The 14,755-nt window shown below is 43.0% G+C and overlaps 1 protein-coding gene across 3 annotated transcripts in view; it reads right to left on the bottom strand.

Annotated features, from left to right (window-relative positions):
* PPP2R2B (protein phosphatase 2 regulatory subunit Bbeta) overlaps positions 1–14,755 on the bottom strand; it is a 438,713-nt gene that overhangs the window by 16,424 nt on the left and 407,534 nt on the right. The window lies entirely within an intron of this gene.

Genomic DNA, 14,755 nt, shown 5'->3' on the forward strand with positions numbered 1-14,755 from the left:
GAAATGCTTCCCTCGGGAAATGTTTTGGCTGATTCTCATACTGAAGTCTGTCTTGTTTTTTCCCTAATTGTGCTAAGTTTCAGAGCCTGGGTAGTGAGCTGGTGGTCTCTACAGAGAAGGGAGTCTAGAGGATTTATTTTGCATTTGTAAGGCAAGAGAGAATTTCTCTAATATTATGTGAACTGTTGCTTATTTTAAACTGGTAGTCTAGTATAATTTTCCCTGATGTAAGTGATATTTTTTCCTCTAGCAACAAAGTATCCCCTAATTTCCAGTAGTTTGTTAAGTTGGGGCTGAAGTATATCAATGTGAACATCTTTCATGTTACAGTAAGTGTATGTTTTCTCAAATTTAAACTAGCTATTTGAACTTTAAAAGATATCTCTAAATTAGCTGTAACTATTTAGGAAAACATTTGCAAATATCTAATTTAATGAGGACATACAATTCATTAATAAACTCTTTTTACACTGTAGATTGAATTAATGTATTTTATATTTTGCAGTAAAACGTAACTCAGATTTCTACAGGCCCTAAAACCACAGACAGTGGTTCCTATTTGAATTGTCTTCTATAACAGATTTCAATAAAATTGGACCAACTTATTAAAAAAAAAAAAAACCACAAGAGAAAAGAACAAAAGAGAAAGGGGAGAAAAAAAGACCTACATAAACAAATCCCAAACAATTAACAAAATGGCAATAAGAACATACATATTGATAATTACCTAAACTGTAAATGGGTTAAGTGCCCCAACCAAAAGACATAGACTGGCTGAATGGATACAAAAACAAGACCCATATATATGCTGTCTACAAGAGACCCAATTCAGATCTAGGGACTCGTACAGTCTGAAAGTGAGGGGATGGAAAAAGATATTCCATGCAAATGGAAACCAAAAGAAAGCTGGAGTAGCAATACTCATATCAGATAAAATAGACTATAAACTAAAGAATGTTACAAGAGACAATGATCAAGGGATCCATCCAAGAAGAAGATATAACAGTTATAAATATATATGCACCCACCATAGGATCACCTCAATACATAAGGCAAATGCTAACAGCTATAAAAGAGGAAATCAACAGTAACACAATAATAGTGGGGGACTTTAACACCTCACTTACACCAATGGACAGATCATCAAAATAGAAAATAAGGAAACACAAGCTTTAAATGACAACATACACCAGATAGATTTAACTGATATTTTTAGGACATTCCATCTGAAAACAGCAGATTACACTTTCTTATCAAGTTCATAGGGAACATTCTTCAGGATAGACCACATCTTGGGTCACAAATCAAACTTCAGTAAATTTAAGAAAATTGAAATCATATCAAGCACCTGTTTTGACCACAATGCTATGAGGCTAGAAATCAATTATAAGAAAAAAAACTAAAAAACACAAACACATGGGGACTAAACAATATGCTACTAACAACCAATAGATCACTGAAGAAATCAAAGAAGAAATTAAAAAATACCTAGAGACAAATGAAAGCACAATGATCCAAAACCCATGGGATGCAGTAAAAGTAGTTCTAAGAGAGAAGTTTATAGCAATACAATCTTACCTCAGGAAACAAGAAAAATCTCAAATAAACAACCTAAACATACACCTAAAGGAACTAGAGAAAGAAGAACAAACAAAACCCAAAGTTAGTAGAAGGAAAGAAATCATAAAGATCAGAGCAGAAATAAATGAAATAGAAACAAAGGGCTTCCCTGGTGGCGCAGTGGTTGAGAATCCGCCTGCCGATGCAGGGAACACGGGTTCGTGCCCCGGTCCGGGAAGATCCCACATGCCGCGGAGCGGCTGGGCCCGTGAGCCATGGCCGCTGAGCCTGCGCGTCCGGAGCCTGTGCTCCTTAACGGGAGAGGCCACAACAGCGAGAGGCCCGCGTACCACCAAAAAAAAAAAAAAAAAAAAAAAAAAGAAACAAAGAAAGCAATAGCAAAGATCAATAAAACTAAAAGCTGGTTCTTTGAGAAGATAAACAACACTGATAAACCTTTAGCCAGACTCATCAAGAAAAAAAGGGAGAAGACTCAAATCAATAAAATTAGAAATGAAAAAGGAGAAGTTACAATGGATACCGCAGAAATACAAAGTATCGTAAGAGACTCTATGCCAATAAAATGGACAACCTAGAAGAAATGGACAAATTCTTAGAGAGGTCCCAAGACTGGACCAGGAAGAAATAGAAAATATGAACAGATCAGTCACAAGTAATGAAATTGAACCTGTGATTTAAAAACTTCCAACAAAGTACAGGACCAGATGGCTTCACAGGTGAATTCTATCAAACATTTAGAGAAGAGTTAACACCTATCCCTCTAAAACTCTTCCAAAAATTGCAGAGGAAGGTATACCCCCAAGCTCATTCTATGAGGCTACCATCACCCGGATACCAAAACCAGACAAAGATACCACAAAAAAGTGCTGTTTACAATAATCAAGACATGGAAGCAGCCTAAATGTCCATCATCTGTTGATGATGAATGGATAAAGAAGATGTGGTACATATATATAATGGAGTATCAATAAGCCTAAAAAAGAATGAAATAATGCCATTTGCAGCAACATGGATGGACCTAGAGATTATCATGCTAAGTGGAGTCAGTCAGAGAAAAACAAATATCATAGGATATCACTTATACGTGGAATCTAAAATATTATACAAATGAACTTATTTACAAAACAGATAACAGACTCACAGACATAGAAAACAAACTTATGGTTACCAAAGGGGAAAGGGAGGGGAAGGATAAATTGAGAGTTTGGGATCGACATATATACTCTATTTAAAATAGATAACCAACAAGGACCTACTGTGTAACACAGGGAACTCTGCTCAATAATTATGTAATAACCTAAATGGGAAAAGAATTTGAAAAAGAATAGATATATGTATATGTATAACTGAATCACTTTGCTGTACACGTGAAACTAACACAACATTGTTAATCAACTATACCTCAATATAAAATAAAAAATTTTTAAAAACCCAAATTCTTTGTAGAAAATCTAATATAATCTAATATAATGAGTTGTCTTTCAAACCTTGCTGAATTAAACCATAAGTCAAACCAAAATACTAATTTTCAGAGAACCATTTAAAAGAACAACAAAAAAACTGATCAATCAGAATTGAACTTGAGAAGTAACAAACCTATTGAAACAGAAAAACACGAAGTCAATACAGTCTCTGCCCTCTTTTCTCAGTCTCTGCCCTCTTGTCTCAGTCTCTGCCTGTTTCCCCTTGGACTTCGACGGAGCACTGATGAAGGCCCCTGGACTCTGACTGGTATCCTCAGAGTTGAGAACTAGATTTTCACCTTAGTTTCTATTCAACGTAATCTCATTAGGACTGGGGACTTAGAAACTCCACGCATGCCCCATAGAAACATCCCCATAAAGAGAGGAATGGGGGCCCTGAGGCTTGGTCAACCCCTACCCAGTGCATCTGCAAGGCCAGCTTGAGGCAGTACATGGGAAGGGCTCTGGAAACTACACTCTGGAGGCAGTCAATTCCTGCCTCTGTCATTTAGCAGCCGTCCATATTTTATTTACTACTCTGAGATTCCATTTTCCCAGCTGCAGAGTGGACATGCATGTTGCTTGGCACATAGCAGGTCCTCAATAAATGTCAGTTGCTATTTTTATCATGAAAAGCATGCACTGGTTCCGTATTAGCCAATCATATTTCATTTACTAAGATTCTTGGTGGGGAGGGATAAATTAGGAGTTTGGGATTAGCAGATACAAACTATATAAAAGGTAAATGACAAGGTCCTACTGTATAGCACAGGGAACTATATTCAATATCCTGGAATAAACTATCATGGAGTCTCTCATACAGAGTGAAGTAAGTCAGAAGGAGAAAAACAAATACCGTATGCTAACACATATTTGGAATCTAAGAAAAAAAAAAGTCATGAAGAGACTGGGGTAGGGCGGGAATAAAACAGAGATCTACTAGAGCATGGACTTCAGGACACGGGGAGGGGGAAGGGTAAGCTGTGACGAAGTGAGAGAGTGGCATGGACATATATACACTACCAAACGTAAAACCGATAGCTAGTGGGAAGCAGCCACATAGCACAGGGAGATCAGCTCGGTGCTTTGTGACCACCTAGAGGGGTGGGATAGGGAGGGTGGGAGGGAGGGAGACGCAAGAGGGAAGAGATATGGGAACATATGTATATGTATAACTGATTCACTTTGTTGTAAAGCAGAAACTGACACACCATTGTAAAGCAATTATACCCCCAATAAAGATGTTAAAAAAAGAATATGAAAAATAATATATATGTAGAACTGAATCACTTTGCTGTACACCTGAAAATAACACAACATTGTAAATTAACTATACTTCAATTAAAAGGCTCGAGAATTTGGGACTGAGGACTACGGAACCTGGGGATATTTAAATGAAGTAAAGAATATTTCCAAGGTTATACCTAGGGCTCTGTTCTCCAAATGTTTGGAATACCAGCAGGCCAGTGTAGCAACATTGTAAAGCCTTAAAGTGACAGCCCCAGAAAATGGAGGTGAAATGAAAGAAAATTTTTAATCAAGCCATGCATCGCTAATTATTTATGTAGAATGTAGAGGCCAGGATATAGATAACATACCCACCAGCACAGCACTTTGTAGTTCATTACATGTCTATGCTTAACCAATTCTTAATATCAACTCCATGAATTCCTTTCATTCATTCAGCAACAATATTTAATGGTGTCAATAATTACTGTTTATGGGAAGCTTATTATGTTCCAGGCCCTATGCTTTGCATGTTTTATCTCATTTAATCCTTACAACAATCCTATGAAGTGGGAACCATGATTTCTTATTTTATAGATGTGGAAAACTAAGGCACAGAGAGGGTTTGCAACCTGTCCAAGGACAGCACAGCAAGATCAAGTAGCTCAACCGAGGAAGAGCTGAATTTTGAAGTTGTGTCTATCTAACTTCAAAGTCTCTGTTCTTAATCATGATGCAATTCTGCCTTGTACCATCTACAAGACCTTATTTTAGGAGCTGTAAGAAAATACCAGGGTAGAATCTACATAGCATCATGGAACTATAAAGCTGGAAGCCTCTTTCTTTTTCCTGGTTATTGCACTAATTTTTTTTTTTTTTTTTTTTTTTTTGGCGGTACGTGTGCCTCTCACTGTTGTGGCCTCTCCTATTGCGGAGCACAGGCTCTGGACGCACAGGCTCAGCGGCCATGGCTCACGGGCCCAGCCGCTCCACGGCGTGTGGGATTCTCCCGGACCGGGGCACGAACCCGTGTCCCCTGCATCGGCAGGTGGACTCTCAACCACTGTGCCACCAAGGAAGCCCTGCACTAAGTATTTTTTATTGTGCATTAATTAGATGAAAGTTAGTGGAAGGGCTCTCAATGCTCTTAGTCCTACTCTAGCCTGTTTACATAGCCCAAGTCCTTAAGAGACTGAATCCACTTCAAACACTTAAGAGCACAGCTTCTGTACCAAGGGCTCGTGAGTTCAAGCCTTACCCCATCATTAGCAAGTGTAGGTTGGAGCCCCCAGGACTTTGAATGACCCTGTCAACACACCACAAGAAGCCCAGGCCATCAGGTCATCTCTCACCCCTGGATTCTAATCCCCGTGGCCTGTCTGCAATGAGTCAGCATTTCTTCCCTCTGTGTCCCTCTCCCCGTTTATGTGCACTGACATTTAATATGTATTATTTGTCTTTCCTAATAGAATACAAGCTCTATGAGGGTGAGGTGGTTTTTTTTGTCTGTTTTGTTCTGCTGTATTCCCTGGAACATAGGAGGTGCTCAGTAAATATGTGAAATTAATGAATACTGATAATCCATTTAAATTTTTAAATGAAAATAATACCTACCTACTAGGCTCCTTTCATGATCTTTTTAACTATCTAAGTGATACCCTCTTCACCTCAAATTTGTTTAAGTCCTTGAAAAGTGTGAAAATAATACAAGTCATTTTTAATTCAAGGTTTTCACCAATTCAGGCTGAGCAATCATCTATCAGCTATTTAAGTGTCTTTTATGTGCATGCACACACATGCACTACACTTAGTACGTCGCCTAGAACATGAAGAGTATTTGTCGGGTGATACATGCCAGGTCCCATGCTATATGCCAAGGATACAAGGAACAACACAGACCCCGTCCTACCATCATGGAACTCAAAGGCTACAGGAAGAGACAAACATTAAACAGTTACACAATTTTCATTGCAGTTGTGAAAAGGTGAGATTTTACTGCTTTCCCAGAGGGGAATTAAGGGTGCTGGGGAACCAGCTAGTGGAATGCAAATGGAACATCACTGTGTTCCATGTAATTTACTGAACAGGTGGTACAATAGTATCCAGTGCTTGTGCTTGAGTGACACATCTTGAGACAAATCAGAACTGGTATTTCTCCTAGAGACCCTTCACTTGGCATTAGAAATCCTGCTGATCTGCAGTTTTCTACCAGTTTCTAGAAAATAAAGACATCAAGAGAAGAAATGAAGAGAACCATGGTAGAGAGGAAGCAGCCTTGAATAAAATCCTAATAGCACAGACCTACTCCCTGAGGATGTGTCAGATTCACCAACAGAGAGCTTGTGTTTTGGAGACCCCAGTAACAACATTAACAGTGACGATCATGACATCTGCTACCCTTTCTTGGTCCTCCTGCTTTGCAGAAATTATCCCATTTAATGCTCAAATTTATGAGGAAGGTACTCTCACTGTCCTTATTTATAGATGAGACAGACCAGGAGAGGTTGAGCAGCTTGCCCAGGATAATGCAGGTAGTGAATAGTAGAGGTGGGCTTTCTACTGACCATCTGTCTGCCTGTTACCCTGCCTCCACAACCTGCCTTTCCTTGCTTTGTCACTCTCATTTCTCTTTAAACAATCAAGTCAAAGTGAGCTCCCTCGTCTTTTAGATATACCTGTGCATTCCCACTTCTGTGCCTCTGGTATTGCTTACCTCTTCCTGTGCCCATCAAGGGATACTGGAAAGAACATCAGACTGGGAGTCAGGGATGCTGGGTTGGAGTCTAGGCTAAACACAAACGAGCCAGCTCTTAATAACACCTACTGTCTGTTGAGCACTTGCGCCGTGTGTTTTACATGTATTAACTCATTTGATATTCACAGATGCTCTTTTCCTTTTCCACAAATCAGTACAATCAGTCAACTCAGGCACAGAGGTTCTATAGCTATTAGGATGCACAGTCAGGATTTGAACTCAGTCTGCTTCTATCTAGCCTATGCTCTTAACCTCTGCCCTACTGCCTCTCATTTGAATGACTGGGCAACCATCAACTCTCTGGCCCTGTTTCCTTGTCTATAATATGAAGGAGGTAGGATTGCCAACCAGGTCCCTCCCAGCTCTTAGATAATAAAAGGTCTATGAATCCCACTGGTCTTGTATTTCAACTACAAGTTAAAAAAAAATTGTCAGTTTTTTATTAATGATATACTCTACCAGGGAAACTAGACACAACTAACTTCTTTTCACAGAGAATAAAACAGTAAGTAAAGATGGATCAAAGACACATAAAACACACATTTTAAAATAAGTGTTTCATAATTTCAACAAATAAAATGCCCAGTTAAGAATTTCACAGGGCTTCCCTGGTGGCGCAGTGGTTGAGAGTCCGCCTGCTGATGCAGGGGACGCGGGTTCGTGCCCCGGTCCAGGAGGATCCCACATGCCACGGAGCGGCTGGGCCCGTGAGCCATGGTCGCTGAGCCTGCGCGTCCGGAGCCTGTGCTCCGCAACGGGAGAGGCCACGACAGTGAGAGGCCCGTGTACAGGGAAAAAAAAAAAAAAAAGAATTTTCACAGACAATTAGAAAATATATTAAAAAGAACCAAACGGAAATAATAACGACACAAGGGCAATTAGAACACAATAAATGCATTTAGCAACTAAAGAGAGAATGAGTGAACTAGAATATGTGGAGAATGTATCTCCCTCAAAAGAACAGACTAAAGAATAGAAAGTATAAAAAGATTTCAGGGACACAGGGAATATATTGATAAAGGTTAATTATACATGTAATTAGAGCTACCAAATGCAAGGAAAAAGAGAATAGAAAGTATATTTCAAAAAAAAGGGATAATTTTCAAAACTGATGAGTTATCTGGACAGTATTTTAAAAGCACTGCAATCTCCAAGCAGGAACACACACACACAAACACACACGGTACATCACAGTACAACCACTAAAAAGCAATGTCAGCTTCCTCTCCTAATGCTCATTACTCTAGGCTAGCCTTCACACAGTGACTTCAGCAGAACACTCAGGAATATGTCAGGGATTCCAGATTCTGAGGTAACTGAGCTTTGGAAAGTCCTACTCAATTTTGGGGGGTGATAATGCAATTAGCCTGTTAAAAGTGCTGAGAAGTCCTGCAGGTAAACAATTCTTTATCTAGGAATCCAGGTTTCTCAACCTTTGCAGTCCTGAATTCGGGGCCAGGAAGTTTGGGACATTGTAGGATGTTTAGCAACATCCCTGGCCTCAGCTCACTAAGCCCCATGACCCAACGGGGACAACCAAAAATGGCTCCAGGTATTGCCAAATGTCCCCCAGCGGGGCATGGTTGCCCCTGGTTGAGAACCACAGACTTAATCCTGATTTCAGATCTTATTGGATCACACCACTGCCCTCTTCCCCATTCCATTTTATGTTTTTTAGAAAATCACTTGCAGCCAGCGTCTCTCTAGACAGTGTCTCTTGAGAACGGAGTTCCCCAGAATACATCTTGGGTTACAGTGCTACTGACACTTCCTTTCAAAACCTATAGGCTATAGTAGGTGTCCTGTACAGACAATGTTTTTTGTTCTAACATGTACAGACATGAATACCTCTCCACGGAGCTGAAAGTATCTTATGTTTGATGTTATCCTTCATGGTGCCTGGCACAGGGCTATTCACCTGAGACAGTTCAGATGACTGGCTACATGAATGAGGTCTCGGAAACTCATGGCAAAGAGTTGAAATCACAAATAAGAGAGAGGAAGAGTTAAGAAGAAAACTGCTGACTTTAGAGAAGCTAAAGCTAAAACTACATCTATTACAAGTGGGGTAAAAGTAGAAAGGAAGCATGCAGTGTGCTGGGTGTGGAGTCTGGGACAGCAGAAGAAAGAAAGTAGGGAAACCACAGGTAAAGGCTGACCTTGGGTGGGCTCCTTCCTCTGGACCTCACACTGGACACTGTACAGGAACTCATGCCCAAGATGGAGGGTCAGGAGGGGGACCCAAGGCCTCCATCCCATTCAGTATGTGGGCTAAGCACACAGGTGGTTCCAAGTTCAGCAGGCCTGCATAGAAATCCCGCTCTGCTGCTTGTAAGTTATGAAGCCTTGGACAGGTGTCTTGACTCCTTCCAAGCTTCATTTTCCTTATCTGTCAAATGGACATAAGAGGCGTCTCTACCTTCTAGGGTGGCTGTGGGACAGATGAGATCTTTCACGTCATGCACTTAGCATAGGGCGTGTACCCAGAATAACAGGGGAGGCAGCAACAATGCAGAAGTGGGTGCTGCATAAGGCAAGCTTGCTGTACAGTGAGTCCAAAAGCCTGATGTGTTTTCCCACTGGGGTCAGGTCTTAAGAGCTATCAGTTGTTAAATTGATTTCTAGGTCTTCTATCTGGGCCGTTACACAGACACACAGTAGTTTGTCTCTGGACCGTCAGTTGTAATACACCTTCTTCGGTACACGCGTCTCTCATTTGGTGCTGAACAATGTCACCACCACCCTGGCTCTGATGACTCAGGCAGATGAGAGGGAGAGTAAAGGAAACCAGGCAGGGGGACGAAAAAGGAACTGACTCAGAATCACGCACAGGGTTTTAAATCGCCGACTTCTGCTGACATTTTTTCTATGCAGAAGCACAGCTGGCATGCTTTTCAGTTTGGAGACACGGTTGACAATTTCCCCGTAATGGGGACACAACTGGAAATTTTCCTACAGAGTAAGGCAGATGGCAATTTTCCTTCAGAGATATATGCAGGCAACAGTTTTGCCCCTGGAGAGGAAAGGCTCGCCGATTGAGATGCAGCCAGTAATTTCTACTCTACAGAAGACACATTCAGTAATTCTGTCCAGTGAGAGAAACAGCCAACAATTTTCCCACGGAGGGTAAGAATGCCCATGGACCAATAATGCTGGCCTTTATCCAGCTGAGGACAGTGAGAGAAGTTTAAGATTTAATTAGTGGCTATTGTATTACCATGGGCCTAATGACATAGTCTCCAGACATGGGCTGGAGACTGGAACTGAGATCACATGAAGACTCAGAGGATTCTGAACTGGGAAACAACGAAGCTTGGCTCTACCTTTGCAATTTGCTTTTCATACAGCCCTTCATTAATTCTACAAATAACTGTTCAACAGTGAACACCGTAGCAACACGATGCATAGCATGATGAAGTAGGAGCAATTCATCTAGAAGAGGTTACACTGGTCCCTGGCTTTTGTTTAACCGGTTTCACAATATTTTTGCATGTATTATAATTCATAAATATCATCTCTTTTATTTTTATTTTATTATTTATTTATTTTTTGCTGCATTGGGTCTTCGTTGCTGCGTGCAGGCTTTCTCTAGTTGTGGCGGGGGGGGCTACTCTTCGTGGCAGTGCGCGAGCTTCTCATCGCAGTGGCTTCTCTTGTTGCAGAGCATGGGCTCTAGGGGCGCGGGCTTCAGTAGTTGTGGCACGTGGCTCAGTAGTAGTGGCTCTCAGGCTCTAGAGCACAGCCTCAGTAGTTGTGGCGCATGGGCCTCGTTGCTCTGTGGCATGCGGGATCTTCCCGGACCAGGGCTCAAACCCGTGTCCCCTGCATTGGCAGGTGGATTCTTAACCACTGCACCACCGGGGAAGCCTGATATTGTCTCTTTTAATAAGTAATCATTTAAAGTGAAGATAGAATGAGTCAATTTTTTTTTTTTTCCAGACTGAAAAGAAATGGACCTAAAATTCACAGGGGACAGAAATGATGAGACAATCTGGTGTGGTGTGATCTGGGCTGCTCTGATTGGGGAAAGCTTAATAAGCTGAACCTTGAATGACCAGTAAGCTCTAGATAGATCAGAGGTTGGCAAACTTCTCCTGTAAAGAGCCAGAGAGCAAATATTTTAGGCTTTGAGGGCCGTTTGGTCCCTGTTGCAACTACTCAATTCTGCGTTTGTAGCGTGAAAGCAGCAGAGACAATATGTAAACGGATGAGCATCTGTTCCAATAAAGCTCTACTTGTAGACACTGAAATGTCAATGTCTTCTAATTTTTATGTGTCATGAAACAGTATTCTTTTTTCGATTTTTGTTCAACCGTTTAAAAGTGTAAAAACTTTGTTCTTTGCTGGAGTTGTGTCAAAACAGGTGGTGGGCCAGAGGTGGGCTGCAGACCACCGTTTACTGACTCCTGATGACTGTGTTTGGCTGGGGGAGGTCTCAGGGGTGCTTCCTATGCTAGACAGGGCAATCAGCATGCGTAAATGCCTGAGGTGATAAATATGTTCTGGGGAGACCCTGGGACCCTGGGACTAGCAGCCCAGAGAGCGCATGTGGGAAGCTGAAGGATGAGATCATCGCTTAGGAAGACTTACTGAGATTTACTAAGGCGTGTCCATCTGGCTGGTACAGGAGACAGTTAATGGACTTTGGAGTCAGACATATTTGGCTGGAACCCGTGCCCCACCACTTACAGGCTGGATTGTGTTTGTCAAGTTTTCGTTCCTCTCTAAGATTCAGCTTCATTACCTTGAAAATGCAGACATCTGTTCCCATTTTTGCATGGTTGTAAGAATCTACCTAGCACGGTGTCCAGCACATGATCAGAAGTTAACAAATCTAATTAGTGTCACACACTCTTCAACCAATGTGTATTGACTGCCCGGTAGGTGTGAGGCGCTCTGACGGGTATTGGGGTTACAAGAGTGAGCTAGACAGAAAAGGTCCTGTGCTCTTTGGCACTTCCTGTGCTCTCTGGCAACTTCCTTCGAGGAAGAAAAGTTGCTCATTTCCACCTCCTACCTCCCAAGATGTCCACACCTTAATCCCCAGAACCTGTGACTATGTTACATGACAGAGGGGAATTGAGGTTGCGGACTACTTGACCTTAAAATGGGTCGATTATGCTGGACTCCCTGGCGGTACCCAGTGTAATGACAAGGGTCTTTCTAAGTGAAGGAGGAGGCAGGAGAGTCAGCGTCAGAGGAATGCAGTGTGAGAGGGACTCGATGGCGATGGCTGGTTTGGAGGATGGAGGAAGGGGCCAGGAGCCAAGAAAGGCTGCCTCCAGAATCTGGAAAAGGCAAGAAGCAGACCCTCCCGCAGATCCTCCACTAAAGAGCCCGGCCCTGCAGACCCAGTGAGACACACTGTGGACTTCTGAACTATAAGATGACAACTTTCTACTGTTTTAAGTCACTAAGTTTACCAAGTGTGTGATCATTTGTTATAGTAATGATAGGAAATTAATACTCCTCTTTCCCCAGACTGTCAATAAAGGGAGGGGACAGGACTTATGAGCTCCCCCTGCATCTCTGGGAAGCTGCTCTTATTTCTCTGGGCTGCAGTGGCCGCTGGCTCCCTGAAGAGGTCCCCGAAGAGCCCGCTCCCTTTCAGCAGCTTCTCCTCTCCAGCTGGCCTAGCAGGCAGACCAGAGAGGGCCGGGACAGGTTTGCTGCTTCCCAGGGAGCTCGTGAACCATCACAGCTCAGCCATCATCTCCTCCCAGCATTCCTGCTGCCACCACTGCGGCTGCTGTACCCACAGGCTGACCCAGTCCAGAGAAATTAGAACACAGCAGCTGCAAAGCAGAGCAAGCCAAGCGGCTCACAGACCATCGGGATTTAGCAGTAGAACATGAGGCTGCGTGTGATCCTGCTGTGCGCCGGGTAACTCTTCCCAAAGCAATGCCACGTCCCTGCTCGGACACCTACAGTGACTCCCCATTGCCAACAGCCACCAGTCCCACCCACTTGGCCTGGCATTCCAGGCCCTTCGTATCAGGCCCTGGATCAGCACTCCAATGTTTCTGCCCACTTCTCTCCTGCTCAAATTCTCCACTGCAACCTGGCTAGTCGACTCATCATTTGCACCAAGGTCAGAGAACTCCTTACTCCAGGGCCCAATCAGGTAGTAAGACAGATGAGGCATGCACGGGTACACAACGGGGAGTGGTAGGGACTGTGGCAAACTAGTGTCCACAGCCTGTTTCCACTCGCTCCAGCTGCCTGCTGCCACACAGGAATGTGGGTCCAGCATTGCCAGATCATCTCAAAGTCTAAATTTTTCTGAGGAACCTTGATGTTTCAATGTTAGCATGTAATTAAACATTTGAAGTATGTGCTCAAACACAAGCCACCTGTAAGCCATACGGGCTGTAGCATGTGAGCTCTGTTTTACATGCTGCAATAACGATGCCTGATGTTTATGGAGCATTTAGCATGTGCTAGGGCTTGATCCATGCTCATTCCCCTCCCGTCTTAGTTTGTGCTGCTGTTACAGAATACCATAGACTGGGTGGCTTATGAACAACAGAAATTTCTCATAGCTCTACAGGCTAGAAATCTGAGAGCAGGGTGCTAGCATGGTCGGATTTTGATGAAGGTCCCACTCTGGGATGCAGGGGGTCATTTTCTTATTGTGTCCACATGTATTCATGAGGGTTCCTTCTACCTTCATGACCTAATCATCTCCCAAAGGCCCTACCTCCTAGTCCCATGACATTGGGAGTTAGTATATCAACATAAATTTGCGGGGGATATACAATCAGTCCAGAATACCATTCTATCCCTGCTCCCCTGTTTCTCTGACTCCTGTTCAACCATCAGGGCTCACTGACTCTTCCAGGAAGACTTCCTTGACCACCTCAGCCCTCTGTATCCTTTCCTTCCCCTTACTGGTTAATTTGGTACCTCTCCATACTTCTCCCTGTTATTAAAATATATATATATATATATGCAATATATATAAAACATATATATATTCAGAATTTACAAATAATCCTAGTTCAGGGAATGGGATCCACAGAAAGGTGGCACTAGTGATAACAATAGCACGTGCTCCCTGACAGGATGATCTTCATTTCCCAGCTTGGAGAGACTGGGACCTGTGCTCCCTGGGTGAGGACACTGTCCTAAGGGCTCCTTAGCTCTGGGTTAGACCTTTCTCATGAAAGAGCTAGAATCTGTGATCTAAAGAGAGGGGAGGCAAGAACCTGTTTGGCTCAGAGCTCGCCTGTCACTCTAAAGGCTGAACTTGGGCTCACATCCACAGGTAGGTTTATTCATGGGGGGCCTGACTGTCCTTCCTTTGTGAGGATTAATCATTTATTAGCCCAGTGGGGGCAGGTGTCTTTTTGAGAACTGTCATTCTGGAAAGATACTGATTGAAGGAGGGCTCTGAGCATCTTCTCGCCAGCTGGCAGCAGGGAAGGACGGCTCCAGTCCAGACAAGATGAGTTGGCAGTGGGCGTCTCGACAGGAGCCTAATGAAGAAATCTGCTAGCAGTGAGGCCCAGCATTACAAGCCCTCAGACTTGGTCTTTCACTCCGTGATATCCCTCTCTCTGTCGGGGGGTGGGCGACAAAGGTGTCCATGGGGTTGTATACCTCCTACTGTGGAATTACGTGTTCCTATATAGCCGGTGAGCTCCAGGAACATGAGGCAGTGTCCCCAGGTCCCTGGGTGCGCTCCGTACGTCACAGGTTAGACATCTTAACTCCCTGCTTTCTCCTT

This window comes from Kogia breviceps, chromosome 4, assembly GCF_026419965.1.
Source record: "Kogia breviceps isolate mKogBre1 chromosome 4, mKogBre1 haplotype 1, whole genome shotgun sequence".
Classification (NCBI taxonomy): Eukaryota; Metazoa; Chordata; class Mammalia; order Artiodactyla; family Physeteridae; genus Kogia; species Kogia breviceps.